General features: G+C 36.0%; 2 pseudogenes; one reads left to right on the top strand and one right to left on the bottom strand.

The window, feature by feature from the left end:
* Positions 1 to 7827: 7827 nt before the first annotated feature.
* Positions 7828 to 10160, top strand: LOC138306271 (uncharacterized; annotated as a pseudogene).
* Positions 10161 to 17039: 6879 nt separating this feature from the next.
* LOC138305631 (uncharacterized) lies at positions 17040 to 18892 on the bottom strand (annotated as a pseudogene).
* Positions 18893 to 19077: the final 185 nt, after the last annotated feature.

A 19077-nucleotide genomic window follows, 5' to 3' on the forward strand; every position in this document is an offset into this window, starting at 1 on the left:
CCCTTTGACAGTGTGATATAAAGGTTTATTTATCCGAAGATGAAATATGTCCCGAGGAATATTAACATCTAATTTAAGCATTAAACTAACTTCCTATGGCATCTATGGTTCATATAGATGCCAGAGCTTTGCAGACAATCTTCATAATGCGCGCTAGCGCATTATGAGATGATTGTCTGCAAAGCTCTGGCATCTATATAGACCATAGATGCCATAGGAAGAATATACGATTCGTCCGTCATTGCTGTACAATCATAAGTCATAAGAGGAGATAAAACTCTGTGAAAGATGAGCGGTTATAATAAAATTAAATATTTAGCATTATGCTTGGAAATACTGTATAGCTCAAAAAATTACTAAATTAAAGAATTTATTCAATTCAAATAAGAACTTCTCAATGTGGTTTCTGTCATGGGTGTAGAACAGCATATCGGGTAATATACTTCCATTATAAATAATTAAAGACTTTGGTAATGAAAGCAACACCCTCTCAAAGTCAGTTTTCAGTAGTAATTGAGAAATTCTTTGTTTTTAATTTTAATACCTTTTCCTATTAGAATCAACTTTACATTGCTTTTACAGTACAAACTGTTCAATGAAGAATGTTTGTTTTTGCTATGTTATAGCATTTTAAAGTTCAGTAATTAAAACCTAAAAATGTTTAAAGCTAAAATTATGTCATTATACAACTTATTGATTTCAAAGAGTTTTATCTGCATCATAAGTACTATATAATGTTATCAATGTAACAAATTTGAAAAAATTCTTGTAAAAATGTTCAGTCAGCGAAGGGATATAAATACAGTTGGGTTTTTTTTCAAAATAATCTGTCAGTAGGGGAAGATAACTCCATAAAGCAGGATATTTTGGGCACCATGCAGACATTACTTAATCTTGAAAACTTAAAGATGCTCCATCGCTGACAAATGGTATTTTTTCACTATTAAAAACAGGAGCAGACGACTTAGTATTTTTCTCCAGTTACAAAAGTTACTTACTTTACACCATTACCACCATTGAAAAGTTTGAGCTTCTAATTTTACTTCAAGTTAAAAATATGAAAAATAATTAATTGCATCCCGAAAAAATTCCGTGGCACTATATCCTATATGGAATGAAGTACTGATTGCGCATGCACCACAGGCGAAGATAAATTATTTTATATATTATTTTTTGTGTTAATTAGAGGCATATATATACAAGCGAAAAAAACACCAATATTGTTCAAGGCATAATTACATCCATCATTAATGCTCGGTGGACGTGGACGGTGGAGGCATCATTTAATTCAGTCTAGATTTTATGAGCTTGTTAGTAGGGAGTCCACTCGCTATGGTGCTAACGTTATGAAATGTGTTTCACGGCAAATGAAACTGTTGTTGTAAAAGTCGTATTTGTAAAAAGTATTTCGTTTTGAATAACGTTTACTTTACAATACCTGGTAAAATAAACATATCTGAAGCGATTCATGTCTTTGTTTTAATTCAATACCATAAACTTTTTAAAATACTAAAGCGATCGAAAATCGCCGGTAGCGCCATATGACCCGGACAGAGTAATGGCGGCCGGCGGTGTACTCAACACTACTCTATCTAAAAACGAAAGTACAAGTTGAGCCAATGAAATGACTCGACACAAATTGATACGGCGAATAGCCAATAAAATGACGTTTCAGATGATATATGCGTTCCTTGACCTTTGTTAACTACTTCATATGCATAAAAGACTGACAGAATGTTTTGAGTCCGTGGGAGATCGGAATACAACGGTAATTATGGCTGACGGCATATTGTCGATCGATTGTCAGATATTTATCTTCAAACTTTTCAACTTATGAACATATGTTCTTCAGGGTTCAGCTCATGTCGTAATAAGAGTTTTAAAACACATGAGTCAGAGCGGTCTCTCAACTCGCCGCAATTCCTTTGACTGGGGCCCCGACGGGGTAATTATTTACATTTCGCGACTATAAAAAATCTTCAAACATGTGTGTCGGCGAACTGCCAATTTTGTCACCGTATTTGCGAAATTATGACTATCCTTACATCAGAATTGTGAAGAAACATTTATTGAATGTTCACTTTCATTAATTTAAGTCTGGATGGAAAATGATGGCAAATAACGCGATATTTACAAGTCGAGGTCCAGCGAGGGGAACTTGTTGACGATCTAAATAAAAACAGAAAGAAACGGGGGGACAAAAACGGCAAAACTGTACAAGATTAAAAAAAATACTGAGATGTGGTTGTGTTTAGTTCATTTATTTATTTATGTTTGTCATATTAATTTCAATTTTATTTCTGATTTTATTTTAAATTTTGTGGAGATTCAATTTGGACCTGTGGTGAAATGAAGGTACAATATAACTTTTAAAATTTAATATTTTTTTAAACATATACCTACATTCTCAATGGACATGTTCAATCGGATTCAAGAAATATTAATACTTAATTCTATCATTTATTTACTTCTTACATGTATTATTTCATGATGTTTGTCTTTATATATTTTATTTGATTAATTTATTTTATGTATTTATTTGATTCATGTATTTTTTTAAAGTATTCATTTTCATAGAAAATCAAAATTTTATTATCACAATCTACACAAAAAACTATTTACTGCTCTTAATGGTTCATTTCAGGATTCCATGGAAAACTTAATCATTCATTTTTTCTGATTTTTTTATCAATTATATTTCATTGCTTTTTTATTTTTGTTTTTCAGGTGTCCAACATGGATCAATCTATAATTAACATTTTGGATAATGTTAGCAACTCTGAATTTAAATGTCCAACTGATATCCGGATGACTTACCGCAACTACATTGACCTTGTTGATGGACTTGCAGCAAAATGTGTTAACATTCAAAACACTCTTCCTGTCATTTTGAAGGAAATTGATGATGAATTTAGAATTCCTCAAAAAATTAGTAATCTTACCCGAAAGGTACGCTCTTATGTATTGAAAAATCAGACACCTGAAAAACTAGATATTTTAATTCCGGATCTCATCTCAACACAAGACTTACTGCATCCTGATTTAAAAATCAATGGGTAATGAACTGAACCAGCTATTACAAGGTGGAACATTTAAGGTAAAAGCAGGATTTGAACTTAAAAATAAAACATTGTACTGAACTTGAGGAGAATTGTTACTCTCCACTCAGTACCTTGGAAACAAGCCGCAGCATGGGTTTCCGAAATCCAAGGCACAAAATTTGAAAATGAAACATTCCATTAGATCACAATGGGAACAGGCTGTATGAAGTCAAAAAAAGATTTCGTCTACATCCTTCAGATTTCGAATATTTTTGTGACGAGATCTACAAAGGTCCAACTACAATGGGTCCAAGCTTAAGTTCAAACGTCGTCAACAAAACGAAAATGTTCTAACGGGTACTGAAACTGTTGTGGATAACAGAACAGCAGAGGTTTATTGCGTTCAATGTACAATAAAACTCATAGATCTACAGTGACAAAATGACAAACTTAACTGAAGAAAATGTGTCATTAAATGAGTAAAATAAAAAACAATGGCTGACCTGAAAACAAAAATACAACAAACAAATGAAAGAGATAAATGATTTGAAGGTGAAATTAACAGAGTTAAAACCTCGCAACACATCAAGGAAAAATTCAAAGAAGAGACATGAAAACTTGACAAAATGGAAGCAAAATTTAAAACAAAAAGAGCAACAAATTGATGTTAAAAAACAGAGAATTTTCTCAATCAGCAACAACAAAGTAGATCAGCTTTGAAAAAACAGAACTTGCAACACTTAGAAAAGAGAAACTTAATCTCCAGAAAGCAAAGAGCTACTACAAACAGAAGTGTGAAAGGGTGAAACAGAAAGATGTATGACAATACATTAGTTAAAGAGATGAAAAGAAAACAATAAAAACACTTGAAAATGAAAAATGCAGATCTTAGGAACAAGATAGATGAAGCATTAGACGGGCCATAAAAAAAAATCATTGTATTTCATAATTGGAAAAATATGATGATGCCAATTCGTTTTAGTGTACATTGACTATGAGCTGCAAATGGGCTTATGTCAATTAAGAATTGAGTCAAAATGTTGTTAAAATCTGTTCTGTCAAACTTGATGCATGTGGAAATAGATCGTTTACGCGCAAAAAACACTTGCAACACTGCTTAACTGTAGAGGACTTCAAATTCCTTGGCACAGCTGCACAGGCAGAGCAGATGGAAATTCGTCCAGTGTGGAAAAATGCAACACTGTGCATTTAGATGGCACACAAAAAACATATTCGAGGGAATAGCTCATGAGTTTTCCAAATTCTCGGTTGGTGGGGCCGCTCATTTATCACTATTGTCACCAATTAATGGCCACTGGAGGACACTGACCATGTTACATAGAAGGCAACTGTCAATACTGTTGAAGAACTGCCTCTGCTCTCTAACAGATGATGAAAACGAAAAGAAAACATATGTTTGCGAACTTAAATGATGAAAATCAAAAATCGCTCATGACATGACCCGTCACGATTGTCAATAAGTTGTTATCAACACAGAGTTGAAAACTTAAGGAAACAATATGGAAGAGGAAATAGATTGACAATTGGGATACTCTCCACGAGGATGAAAAAAAACAAAACTGCTGAAGTGATATGGGGCCTGTTTGAGTAGGGCCGTCATGTTATCATTAATATGGCTTTCTGCATTCACTGACATGGGTCTGAAAGGAATAGTTGAAGATCACAATGAAATAGTGAACAATTATAATCAACAAATCAGCTGTCATCAGAGTTGATCAGAGCATGTGCAAAAGCTTTTTCATGGTAACGATCTGGTGATGATAAAAAGTGGGAATGCTCTCGAGTATCAAACATTATATTTGGACTCAATGGAACAAAAAAAATTTCACTTCATAACGTTTCAAGCATAACCGGTTTTCATAATGTGGTATTTCATGATGCAGTTGCTAGTGTACTTTCCATTGCAACCATGTTATTCTTGAATAACCTATATCATTGCAGGTATGAACAAGTGGCAAGTGTTAATAAACTGCTCACAGCTATCCACAATTGATGTGAAAATTAAAAGAACTCCTACTCGGAATGTCTGTGGCCCTTGGACTGGTTGGGGAAATTGATTTTGTGGTCCGTCCTTTGGAGATTGTTGGAAGATCAAAACACATCATTCTTTGAGATGAAAGAACATTGGCTCCAACTGGAAAAGTTGTTCCTGGAGCAGTACCATAAAAACATCCAGAGGATTTGCTGAAAGGAAATCAAACTTTTGAGGAGCTTCCATAGACAAGGCATAGAGGTATATGAAAAACTCATCGAACCAAGATGCTCAATAATGACATAACCCACCGCCTTGTAAAGCAATACAATCAAATTATGTCATGATGAGTATGTATTGCCAGTTATAACAAGACAGCTCGAGGATCAGCTTCCATGATAAAAATATGATAATCCTTCAGCTGACCTTGTCCAAGAGACCTCCACAGCTCCAGAACTGACAAATCGGCTGTCAGAAGCTTGATTATTCAGCGACTTGGATAAGGTCGGTAAAACCAATGCTCCCAAAAAGGCAAGGCGAGTTAGATCTGGCACCAACTTTTTACAAACGAAACAAAACAAAAGAATACTTAGAAAACATTTGAGACAAAATCAAAGGAAGCGAGAAATATATGAAAATGAGCTAGAAATTTTAGCAAAAGAGAGAGCTGCACAAGGATGTGTAAATGACTTGCGTAGCTGTAAGAAAGCAGAGGTTACTATTACAAGCAAAAAGGATTGAAAAGAAGGATGCAGCAAAACAAAAGAAAGTCAGAGAGAGAAAACAACATCAGGAGAAAAATTGGAATGTTGAAGGAGTGTGGAGACATCCTGAGCAATATTGATTCGCGGAAAGATATGATGGGCTGTCCTAGAACAAGCAAAAAAAAGTTTCGAAAAAATAAAGGATCAAATATTATGACTCTAACTGATTCTAAAATCAATACAAATATCTGACAAAATCGCTCTATTTCTTAGGACAAAAAACAAAAGTGGAATACTAAAACAGTGTGCAGAGCTACAGGAAAAACCTTGTTGCTACACATTAATGAGGTTTTCCAAACTCATATTCCAGATACTGTTAACATGCGATTAATTCCATTGCTGAGCCTTCGGGCCGCCAGTTCACACACTGTACAGGAAACGCAGTCTGAAACGCGTTTGTAACATTCTAACAAAATCTGCAAAAAAAAAAAAAAATGAAAAACAGTTGCAGTTGAAAAAATTCCAAAACTGGCACTCTATTTATGGCAGTTGCATTCGAAAAAACACTTGGTACCACTGGTTTGAATAGTATTCATGATGATTGAAATGTGCCACAGAAGGCCACACTGAAATACTTAACCCAATAATGGGGTCTTGTTTATTTCAGTGTTTGCCCATCAAGGGAGGATGTCATGGATACCAAACATCAAAGCAGTGTGTTGTGCGAGACCGTAGATGCAATCCTGTTTGTGGAGGGAGTACTTGTGGTAATGTCACCAACAAATCAGAGATCACCTCAATTTTCAAGTGCTCACTAATATGATAAAAATAATTAAAAATCGGATTAAATGCAAAAGGTTTCTTTACTTCACATTTGTAAGTTAATAAAGAAAATAACACAAGATAAAAAAAATATTTTTGAAAATTGGTTGATATATTGATCAAATAGATGACTATTTTCTTTATTTTTACGCATGTCTCTCGCTGCGCCACTCGCGAAAAGTGATGGTCAATAATTTCACATGGTTGCACGTGCATTTACAGCCAAATTACACACTAAAGAGTGAGTTTTATATCTTATGCCACACTGGAAAAGACTTTTATGTGTGTTGAATCTAAAAATGCCAATCCTTACATGCTTTTATAAATTGAGTACTTTTTTCAGTATACATATAAATGAAATGGTATCCCATTTTTTTACGTATTTGCACACAAATTTCCCTGTCCCGCTGTTGTCAAAAAATAACTAAGTCCCAACATAAAAATTATATAAGCAATCATATTAGGTGTTTTGCATAACATTAATCATGGTTATAAAAATGAAATATGCCTTAACAGGTGTTAATAATTTTTATGTTACAGTGATTGGTTTCTGCTTTCCGTGGGCGCATTTAAAAAGTGTTTTAACCATAGGGAAAGTGCTTAATTAAATTTAATAATCAGTACAGTTAAATTTTGATCATTTATTCTATCAATGGTCAGCCTGTTTGCCCCCCCATAGTCTTGTTGGTTCACGCCCACAAAGAGTTGCGATATTCCGTATCACTTGTGTGATATTATGAGATGCGACATTACAGTCAAGGAGATTCATAACACACTGTAAAAGCTCTGGATTTCTCATCAAATGTTGTCAATGAAGCATTGTCAGGTATGATATTCTGAAAGTAATCATTACTAGCAGATAACTCGTTGTTTGCTTTAAGGACTTCTTCTGAGTCTTTCTTTACCTCCTCAAGTAAAGAAAGACAGTATTCATTAGCTAATTAGAAAAAAATGTTTCTTTCTGTTTATAATTGACTAGTTTATTATTTGTATCAAGGTACATAAGGGTTGCATTTTTAGCTACAGACTGTATGTCTGGTTTTTTCCTCCCAGCACTCTACTTCCTAATCCTCGCAAATTTGTTCTTAAATGACCCTGTGCCTACCTGGAATATTTTGCTTTTAGATTTAACCAATAGCATAATTGCAATATATAAAAATATAATTTGTCATGTGAAGATCATGGTTTGAAAATAAATCTAAGTTAAATGCTATAAACATCAAATATATGACACATTTTTCATTTGCTTTTTTTCATCAGGATTTGGCACAGAGGTGTTCCCCATGTGAAATTTATGACTCCACGAACAGATGTATGCCATAAATGTGAACAGTTTCGTGATTTGATACAACAGGTACATATCAAGAGCATACAGAATGGCTTTAATACTTTTTTATTATAATTTCTTATAGATCTGTTAATTTGCTTTACTTGTCAAGCCAATAGATGTAAGCTTTGAAAAAATAATGGAAATGAAAAGTAAGCAGTGGAATTTGAGATTTGTATCATCATTGTAAAAGTTTTGGTTTTAATAGTTTAACATCACAAACTGGCCCTGCAGGTAGGGCGTTAGAATTGTACCTGCTGCCCCTATTGCATGATCGTAAAAGGCGACTAAATTTAGGATCTTATCTTTTCTCTTCTTCCTAACTGACTTTATCTTTCCTAATGCCTCCCTTGGCACCGCCTCACTTTTGGCCTTGAGTTGAGCGTTCGCCCCTGTGAGGAAGGCTCTGGGTTCTGTCCCCTGGCCGAGACACACCAAAGTCTATAAAAGTGGTAGTTTCTGCTCCTGCTTAGCGTTCAGCATACAGGGAGTGGGACGACTGGTTCGCCCGTTGTCAGTATAATGTGACCGGGTGGGGTGTGTTGCTTGGTGTCTTCGGCGGCATGCTTCAGTGATATAGCACTATAAAAAGGGCAACAGTTCCACTATACAAGAAGACACAACACGAACATACCGCAGTCTCCCAGTACACTCACCTCGCACAACATACACGCAACACACCGCATACATGGGAGGCCGTCCTTACATGACCATAGCTGTTAATAGGACGTTAATAAATCAAACAAACAAACAAACATCCTAAACAGTCATTTAAGGATGTGCCAGGTTTCTTGGTGGAGAAAGGCAAAGTACCCGGAGAAAAACCATCTGCATGGTAACTGCCTCGCATATTTTGTACTCACAACCCAGAGATAGAGGGTTCTTAACCACTCGGCCACCGGCATTTTTTCATTAGAAAATAAGGATGTTAAGTCGTTCAGCTGTGAAAACTTGCGAACATTTTAATTAATTAACTGTCAGCTAAAGATTTTCTAAACTTGCAAACTGGAGTGTTTTTTATAAAAAGTATGACTGGCTTATATATTGATTTTACAGGCCAGAACCGAGGAGGAAAAGTTGTCAGCAACAGAGGCATTCAGTAATCACATAAAGTCGGCACAGAGGGAGCGCGATCATTACAGGAATGTCTGTGTTGCTGCCAAAGAAGAACTTGATGGTCGACCAAGATTAGAGGGTTCCATCACCCCATGCTCCATCAATTTGAGGAACGTACATTACACATTTGACTTAGCTCAAAGTGTCTTACTTCCGACGCACTGCAGTATTCTGTTGTTTCCATGTTGGATGACTTCTTTAATAGACATGGTGAAGGGGAAGAAGTTTGTCATTTGAATGCTGACAATTGTGGAGGACAGAACAAGAACCACATCATGACCAGTTATCTTTCGTGGAGAGTAGCCAACAATCTTCATAAGGAAATCAACTTACATTTTATGAAACCCTATCATGCAAGATGCTTGGTTGACAGTTTGTTTGGGTTAGCTAGACGGGCAATACGTCGAACCGATTGTGATTCTATGGAGGATTTAAAGCACACCGCGGAACGCTCAACCTTGCACAACCGAGTTGTGTTATATGGTAGCCAGGACGGAGAATGGCAGTGGATAGACTGGAAGAAGTTCTTCAAGCCAGTGTTTCGGGCTGTCCCTGGAATCCAAGCATTTTATCATTTCAAGTTTTCATCAGAAAAACCAGGTATGAATGTTGTATTTTTTTAGATTGATTAATAGGCCTAAGCAGTGTCTTGTTACTGTACTTAATATTGTAATTTATTGAATTATTAGTTATAAACAACTTACATATTACAGATTACTTTTGGTGGAACTGAACAACAAAGTCCTACTTCTGCCTCGAGAATGCAAAAGAATGAAAAAAAAATACTTTAAACATCAAAGAATATTGTATATTTCAAAAGTATATATATATATATCAATAAGATGTGATCATGTACTAGTAATTGACATTTCAAATGGAGCAAAAATAGGCTAGCAAGAAACATCTTCTTTTGTATCCAATTTCTAGGTGAGGTTGTTGTGAAGAAAGATGCTGATGGGCCAGAACTAACAGTACGCCTACTGAAGAGAGGGAAGTCTGTGCCAACTGGTTTGCCAAGTAGACTAGAGCCAGCAGGGACATCTTCGACAAGGGCAAAGTATCTTCACAGAAGCATCCGGCCATACGTTAAAGATCCCCACAAGGATTTATATGTAACTGCATGTGTAAGTGGTAAAATGTGAGTTTATAATTGAAGGGAAGTCATTTTATCCACAGATGAAGTTTGCATGAAAAGAACTAAATTAAAGGGTAATACATGTAGATATATAGATATTCTTTGTCCCATATAGATAGATATACAGTAGAAGATTCCCAGTACACAAACTATTAATAGTTCCTCTTCAACGGACTCAAAGTGTTAGTTATTAATTATATCATATTCCGGTTATAGAAGCCATGTAGTTAAATAGGATATCTTGTTTTTTTTTCACTTTTTAAAACAGTTAATGTTAGGAGCCTATACAACTTTCTCAGAAAGACTGTTCCATAGCTTTACTGTTCTCATAGTAAAAGTGTTCCTTCGTAGTAGTATCCTCGATTGCTCTGGAAATATCATTCTTGTGTTCCCTATTCTACTATGTCTGGTTACAACATTATCCCACAATTTTAAAAATGAGCATGTCTCTTCATCATAGATTCCATTTGTTATTTTATATAACTCAACCATATCCCCTTTAATCCTTCAGTATGATAGTGTTGGGAGGTTTTAAAATTTTGAGTCTTTCTGTGTATGGTAAATCATTCAATCCTGGAAGGCTCTTCGCCGTACTGCTTCGAGTCAATATCTACGTCCTTCATCTTGTATTGAGCCCAAACCGAGCATGCATAGTTTAGTTGTGATCTCACTAAACTTTGTATTCATAAAATTAAAAGTTCTCTGTAATATACCGAAAATCTGATTGGCCTTCTTGATCTTTTCACTTACCTGGTATATGATGATCAAAAGTTAGATCGGAGTCAATATATGTACAACAATATCTTTTTCTATGTCTGTACGCGCAATGTCGTCACCAAGAAGTTATAGAATCTTGATGTTTCGGCTATGGGACGTTTTTTGCCAATGTGCATGTGCTTACATTTTTCAGAATGCATACGAAGTAGCCATGTATCACTCCTAGTCCCCATTTTTATGGGATACCGCAGCGTCCGGCGTCCGTCGTCCGTCAACAATCGACTTCTTCTCCATAACCGCTGGTCGGATTTCAACAAAATTTGACTGGTAGCATCCTTATGGGCTACTAACTGAAAATTGTACAAATGATGGGGCTGATCCCCCGGGGGCCTGAGGGGCGGGGCCAAAAGGGGTCAATTTGGCTATTTCCATATAAACGACTTCTTCTCTGAAACCAAGCATGGGATAGCACCCATAATGCAATGGTAGCATCCTTATAGGGTGGGGATTCAAAATTGTACAAATGATGGGGCTGACCCCCCGGGGGCCTGAGGGGCGGGGTCAAAAGGGGTCAATTTGGCTATATTTCCATATAAACGACTTCTTCTCTGAAACCAAGCATGGGATAGCACTCATAATGGAATGGTAGTATCGTGATAGAGTGGGGATTCAAAATTGTGCAAATGATAGGGTACCCCCCCGGGGGGGGGGCTAGGGTCGGGTCAAAGCAAAGGGTGCTATTCTATAAACGACTCTTCTCTGAATAAGCATGGGACCTTCAATGGTAATATAGTGTGGGATTCAAATGTGCAAATGATAGGGCTGACCCCCCGGGGGCCTGAGGGACGGGGTCAATTTGGCTATTTCCATATAAATGACTTTTTCTCTGCAACTAAGCATGGTATAGCACCCATAATGCAATGGTAGCATTCTTATAGGGTGGGGATTCCAAATTGTGCAAATGATAGGGCTGACCCCCGGGGGCCTGAGGGGCGGGGTCAAAAGGGGTCAATTTCCATATAAATGACTTTTTCTCTGCAACTTAACATGGGATTACGCTCATAATGCAATGGTTACATCCTTATAGGGTTTGGATTCAAAATTTTGCAAATGATTGGGCTGACCCCCCCGGGGGCCTGAAGGGTGGGGTCAAAAGGGGTTAATTTAGCTATTTCCATATAAACGAATTCTTCTCTGCAACTAAGAATGGAAGAGCACTTAAAATGCAATGGTAGCATCCTTATAGGGTTGGGATTTGAAATTCTACAAATGATAGGGCTGACTCCCGGGGCCTTAGACGGCAATACATGTAGATGCGAGGTCAAAAAGGTCAATTAGGCTACTACTTTCATTTAAATTACTTTGTCTCTGAACCTATGTATTGGATAGCATATTTGTATGGTATCAATGGCATCATTGTATGGTTGTGATTCAAAAATTAAACTGGAAGTCAATTTTGCTTATTTTTCTAATTGTCAGAGTCTTGTGATAATTACTAAAAAAAAACCAGGTGAGCGATACAGGCCCTCTGGGCCTCTTGTTTCATAAGTAAATCCATTTGAGACTTAAAATTCATCATTTTTTTATTTGAATTATCAGATGCCTCTCAAGTTTCGTTCATGCTTAATATTTTAATTATTAAAGTGATCAATGCTTAAGTCAATATTATGTTATATGTACTAAAATTCAAAATATTTTTTATGAATTAATTATTGTAAATACTAAATTTGTGTGATTTATTTCGAATTTTATATGACTGTCAAATTGATTTGCTTGTTTAATCATGAAACTTTGAATATATAACATGCAAATAAAAAAAACTCGTTATCATTTATCTTTTGATTCTGACCTTGTTTTTATCGACCAGAAGTGAGGTGAACAGCAGATTACTACTGAATTAAAAGTAAAAAGTAATATCATGTATGGAGAGGTATAGTTTTCTTTCTCCTTCAAGTGTCCAATTGTTACAAATTGCCAACAGCAGTTTGTCGGATTTTAAATGGTTTTAAACCCTAACTCAACAAAACAAAACCTAGAATCCCTGGACGTATTTCATGAAAAGAGAAAGACGCACACAATATCTTAACGAAACCAATTAACGTTTTCTTCATAAACATGCAGTATGCCCACTGGCTAGCCAAAACCAGAGTCTTGTATGACAATTCCTTCCACTAAAATGGGAGGAACGACATGCATGTACATTTTGTATTTATACATGTACATGATGTACAGGTATTATTACTGTGTATTAATAATTTGCACTTAAGCCATATATGCAAGAAAGATGTTCATATCAATGTTCTACGAAAATGTTGACGTCAAAAATTTCACGACGTCGAAAACACGAGACGACGTCATCAAAATTATTGACGACGTCATCATGATCTTGAAAGGCTGCAATATTCAAAAGACGACTGTGCCGCTAATAATTCAGATAGGAACGATTTTGTGCAGCATTTTAATCACCATTACCTGTACTTTCAGAAAAGGTAAAAAAGTGAAAATATTTTTTTTGACCCGTAAGGGCCCTTTTCTCAGCCGCCGGCTCATATGAGATTTATAAAAAAAAACACTATTTCAAAGCATTCTGACATGTTGTTGCCTAGCATAAGGCCTGGAAACCAGTATACTGTATTCATGCTAAAATGGACAGTTTTGTCACTCTAAGGATGTCCCAACTTGTATATCCATGTCACATTTTAGAAAACTTTATCATTTTACAGCTCATAGTTACACCATAGCAACCAATTTTTCTCCATAACAACAATAAATTTCAAGGTACTCAAAACACAACATAACAAGTTTTTTGAGATGTTGAAATTTTAGTTTTGGTTATTCCCTTTCTGTATTTTAGCTGTCAGAATTATTGTAATCTTGTTATTTTAGGATAATGTTAGATAAAAACAAGACAATTTTTATATTTCAATCAAATTATAGAGAACGTAACATTTTTGAAACATTTAGGCAAAATGTGAAATAATGATATAAAGATGATTAGAATAACTTCTATCTTCAATAATTATTTACACTCACAATTGAAAAAAGAAAAAATGCCAGTACTCTTAATTAATTGAAATTACCAAGTGCATTAATGAAATATGACAGACTCTGATTTACAGCAGGCCAAGTTTACGAGCATTTTCAGCCGCGCCAGTGACTTACGAACTTACAACTTTTCACGGTATGCCAGAGGTTCGCATCCTGTTCTGTAAATCACGTTATGTCATCTACCCCTCTTTATCCCTTTATAATCCATTCCTATTCCATTCATTCAGTACAAAATAACCGAATAAATTAGATAACTGGCAATGCTACTTTTAACACAAATAATCAACATGCATTTAAAAGTAATTATCAATATTCTGAGAATACCATTACTATCAATAATACTGACATATCAATTAATCTGCAATTATCACAGCAACAAATACAAGTGTATGGTTGTATCATAAAATATTTTCAAACATCAGACATCAACATCTGCACATGCCACCGACACCACAACCACATTCACAATCATCATCGTCATCATGATATTTTCATCATCAACAATCATGGAATGAATTTATTATAACACTATGAAAAATTAATAAGAAGCAGAGCTTCACTTAATTACAAATAAATGCGCCTAAGTTGGAAAACCTGATACTTATATATAAACGCCATGTTATACATGTACCAGATTATACTCATTTGCATTTCAAGAATATGCATGTGTTAAGTTATAAAACTGGCATACATTGCGTACATATATATGTATATATTATTGGAAGTCATCTCATCTTTGTTTACCACTTCTTTTCTGAATGGACTGACTAGCATAAGTAGCACTTGAAGAAAAATATATGTTGCATGAAAAATCTGATCAAGGTGTAAGCAAAAAAAACATGGAAAATTCCCACACTACGTATGCAGTTTAAACGCTTCAGCCAATGACATACTAATGTTTGAATGATAAATGATATTATGATTATGTCCAACATCAATATTTTCAAAAATGAGTCTAAATCAATCAAATCATTTTACAAAGCATCTGCATAAATTACTGCTGTCAATGTTAAACATTCATAAAGTTAAAATTGGTAATATCTCAAATACTAACCCTTTCACAACATATCTTTTGTGTAAGTTCGATAAACAAAGTGACCGAAATGCACCAATTAGCATTAGTATCCTAGCAGATTTTTACATTCAAATCTTGGAAAGGAAAACATTTATTGGTGCTTTACAATTCAAATGGCATACCAATATATATTAGTCTGGTCATGATATACTGATATCTAAATCACAGATGTAAACAAGAAAACTTTAAAGCCATTATTACACAATCTCATTCTTCCTCACTCGCATCACTGTCATCCATTAGCACTGGAAATTCTTATGCATCTTGCATATATTTCGACCAATTCTGGACACTGGGTAAGATGTCAACAGAATGTTTGGCATACCCCATATACCATAGAACTGTTGCAATATGGCAACACGTTCCAACCACTCTCGCATCAGCCTGGCATTGACAATACCAGATCTTTACAACTGCAGGACTATATTCCATCCACAGCCAGTACCTTTTAGATGAGGTATGGCTGCTCTGAACTTGTGCCCGGAGAATTCATGGAAAATCTTTTAACACGATCTCGAATCTACCATCCTCTGTCATGTGTTCCTGGGTATAGTGCTTGGCCATCTGTAGCTAGTATATACCAATAGTGTTACCCCGCAGTTCTTCTTCACTCATGGAAGGGTTTGTTTGTTTGATTGATTAACGTCCTATTAACAACTATGGTCATGTTTAACGTCCTATTAACAACTATGGTCATGTTAGGACGGCCTCCCATGCATGTGGTGTGTTGCGTGTATGTTGTGCGAGGTGCGTGTTTTGGTAGACTGCGATATATTCATGTTGTGTCTTCTTGTATAGTGGAACTGTTGCCCCTTTTTATAGTGCTATATCACTGGAGCGTGCCGCCGAAGACACCAAGCAACACGCCCCACCCGGTCACATTATACTGACAACGGGCAAACCAGTCGTCCCACTCCCTGTATGCTGAGCGCTAAGCAGGAGCAGAAACTACCACTTTTATAGACTTTGATGTGTCTCGGCCAGGGATCGACCGGACCTGCACAGGGGCGAACGCTCAACGCCCAAAAGTGAGGCGGTGCCAAGTGAGGCATTAGGAAAGATAAAGTCAGTTAGGTAGATGAGAAAAGATAAGATCCTAAATTTAGTCGCCTTTTACGATCATGCAATAGGGGCAGCAGGTACAATTCTAACACCCTACCTGCAGGGCATAGAAATCTGGCACTGCATCCAGCTTCTTCCATGCATGTGTTTTCCTATCAAAACATTCCTCGGTTACTCGCTCTTGCAGCACATTCTTCTTTTTTTTCCAAGACCTGTTTGAATAAGTAATAAAACATAACAGCTGTGTTGAGTTCCTTATTTGTTTACCATCTTTATCATTATGAAAAACGTAAAAGGCGACTAAATTTAGGATCTTATCTTTTCTCTTCTTCCTAACTGACTTTATCTTTCCTAATGCCTCCCTTGGCACCGCCTCACTTTTGGCCTTGAGTTGAGCGTTCGCCCCTGTGAGGAAGGCTCTGGGTTCTGTCCCCTGGCCGAGACACACCAAAGTCTATAAAAGTGGTAGTTTCTGCTCCTGCTTAGCGTTCAGCTTACAGGGAGTGGGACGACTGGTTCGCCCGTTGTCAGTATAATGTGACCGGGTGGGGTGTGTTGCTTGGTGTCTTCGGCGGCATGCTTCAGTGATATAGCACTATAAAAAGGGCAACAGTTCCACTATACAAGAAGACACAACATAAACATACCGCAGTCTCCCAGTACACTCACCTCGCACAACATACACGCAACACACCGCATGCATGGGAGGCCGTCCTTACATGACCATAGCTGTTAATAGGACGTTAATAAATCAAACAAACAAACAATCATTATGAATAAAACAATCATTGTATCAACAATATTTGAGGAAGGAAATAATATTATGGCATATAGAATTTTGTTCAATTACTCGTATTTTGAACTTCAATACTAATATTACATCTGCATATTAAAAAGCTTACAGAGTATTCAGAATATATGCCATCACAATCAATTATTTCAAATGTCTGGTAATTCTTTATAACAGAATAAAAAGCAACACGTTGTTTTAAGTTAATTTTAAAGTGCACATGCCTTCATCTTTGCAGCAAGTATTTTGTCATCATCAGGATTCCCAGCACTCAGAGGTCCCTTATATTTGTTGCATATGGCACAGATCAACCTGACGTAATCACCAATGTAAGGAATCTGTGTATTAGGGACTATGTTGGCTATGTACTTCCATTGCTTAATCCTTGTATTGACAGATTCCACTACCCATCTGATCTTTGTAACCTTCCATTGTTTAATCCTTGAATTGACAGATTCCACTACCCATCTGATCTTTGTAACCTTCCATTGTTTAATCCTTGAATTGACAGATTCCACTACCCATCTGATCTTTGTAACAGGTCTTGAAGTGTTGGCCTGCTAAATAGTGCGCAACCATTAATATAAAGTTAAAAAGTGCAAATGTTCAGACTATATCTGTATCATAACTACTGTAATAAACTAAAGATATTCAACTACTTTTCTGTCGTTGCCATTATTTGATTTGATATATTTGGTTAAATATCGTATTATCAGCCAGGATCATTTTAGGATGTGCCAGTATAAAATGGAGGAAAGCCGGAGTATCCGGATAAAAACCCCTTTTAATACTTATTCAGTATTCGGCAAATACATAACTCATGAACCAGAGTTTGAGGACCTGTTTTAATGTGTTGAACAAGTTACCCAAAAAATCAGTCTTATTATCAATATGTTTATACTTATGATTGATAATGCACCAAAGTACACGTGCACTTTATGTGTAAATTATGACTGCATTATTGCTTCAAAAATTATTATTACACATAGCTAAAGTGTACTTGAATTGTAAACATACCTCTTTGGAAGAATGTTGTTTCTGTCCTTTTGAAGAAATGCTGGCATGTGAGATTCAATACCTATCTGTTAATGTTATGCTTGATAATACTTGCATCATTATTTTTTACATTAAAACATACAATCATCATTGGCTTTACAAATGGTCTGTTCTTGTGAAGGCTGTAGGATCGTCGTTGGAATTTAAAGTTGTGTCTTTTTTTAATGAAGATAAATGTGTTCCATCTTTACTGTGTAGGATATCACCAAATAGTTCCTGTGCAAGAGGTCTGATGTGTTTGTTGATGATATCATCCCGCTTTATATGTTCAAATCCCACATAATTAGGTGTGAAGTGAACATTCAAGGATACCCTGACTGATGAGACTGATCTCTGGACACTTGATTTCTCAATATTAAATAGTGTTGACAACAGTCTATTTGACATTCCTGTCCTTAACTTCACAAGTAAGAGTGCCACAGCCATGCGACTCGTTCTGTTTTTGTACAGCGTATGTCAGATACATGAGAACAAATATCATTGAAGTCATGTTTTGAAATTCCAGTTAGTGAAAGGTAGTCAGAATTGTTCATTCCACTTTCTATATCAAATTAATTCTGTAATGTTCACTTCTTGATGCGACATCCCTAACATTCTGTATTAAAGAATTAATTTCACTTTTGTTGTGGAGTCCTTCCAGTCATTTACTTAAGTGAATGTTTCAAGTGCACTTTCACAAAAATGTTCACTGTTGTTGACATGGCATGGACAGCATCTTGATCCTGCATGCAATAAATGACCCTTTTCTACAAAAAGTTTATATCTACATTCTGCAGAAACAGTTATAAAATTTAACACCCCTTCCCTTACATACACAGCATGTTGAATGGCTGTTCCCTGAAGACTGGATTTTTAAGGGTATACATTGTGGGCTGAACACAACCTTGGGTGTTTTGACAGGAGGTACATAGTCATCATCACAACAGTCATCTCCAACAGAAATAGTACATGCACTTTGATTTGTAACATAGGTGTCTGTCTTTGGACGCCGAGAGAAATCCAGATAACATCATTTTGTGCAAGTACAATGTTTGTCACTTAATATAAAACCAGGTAACAAACAGATCCTGTAGGAAGTTTTTATATTGCGATAGTCCACCCAGCCATCTCCTGTTTTTTTTATCTGCTCTTTTGCCACATTTTGTTATTTTAACATTCTTGATGTATCCATGAAAGTAATTATGTATCATA

The sequence above is a fragment of the Argopecten irradians genome, chromosome 13 (genome assembly GCF_041381155.1).
Source record: "Argopecten irradians isolate NY chromosome 13, Ai_NY, whole genome shotgun sequence".
Classification (NCBI taxonomy): Eukaryota; Metazoa; Mollusca; class Bivalvia; order Pectinida; family Pectinidae; genus Argopecten; species Argopecten irradians.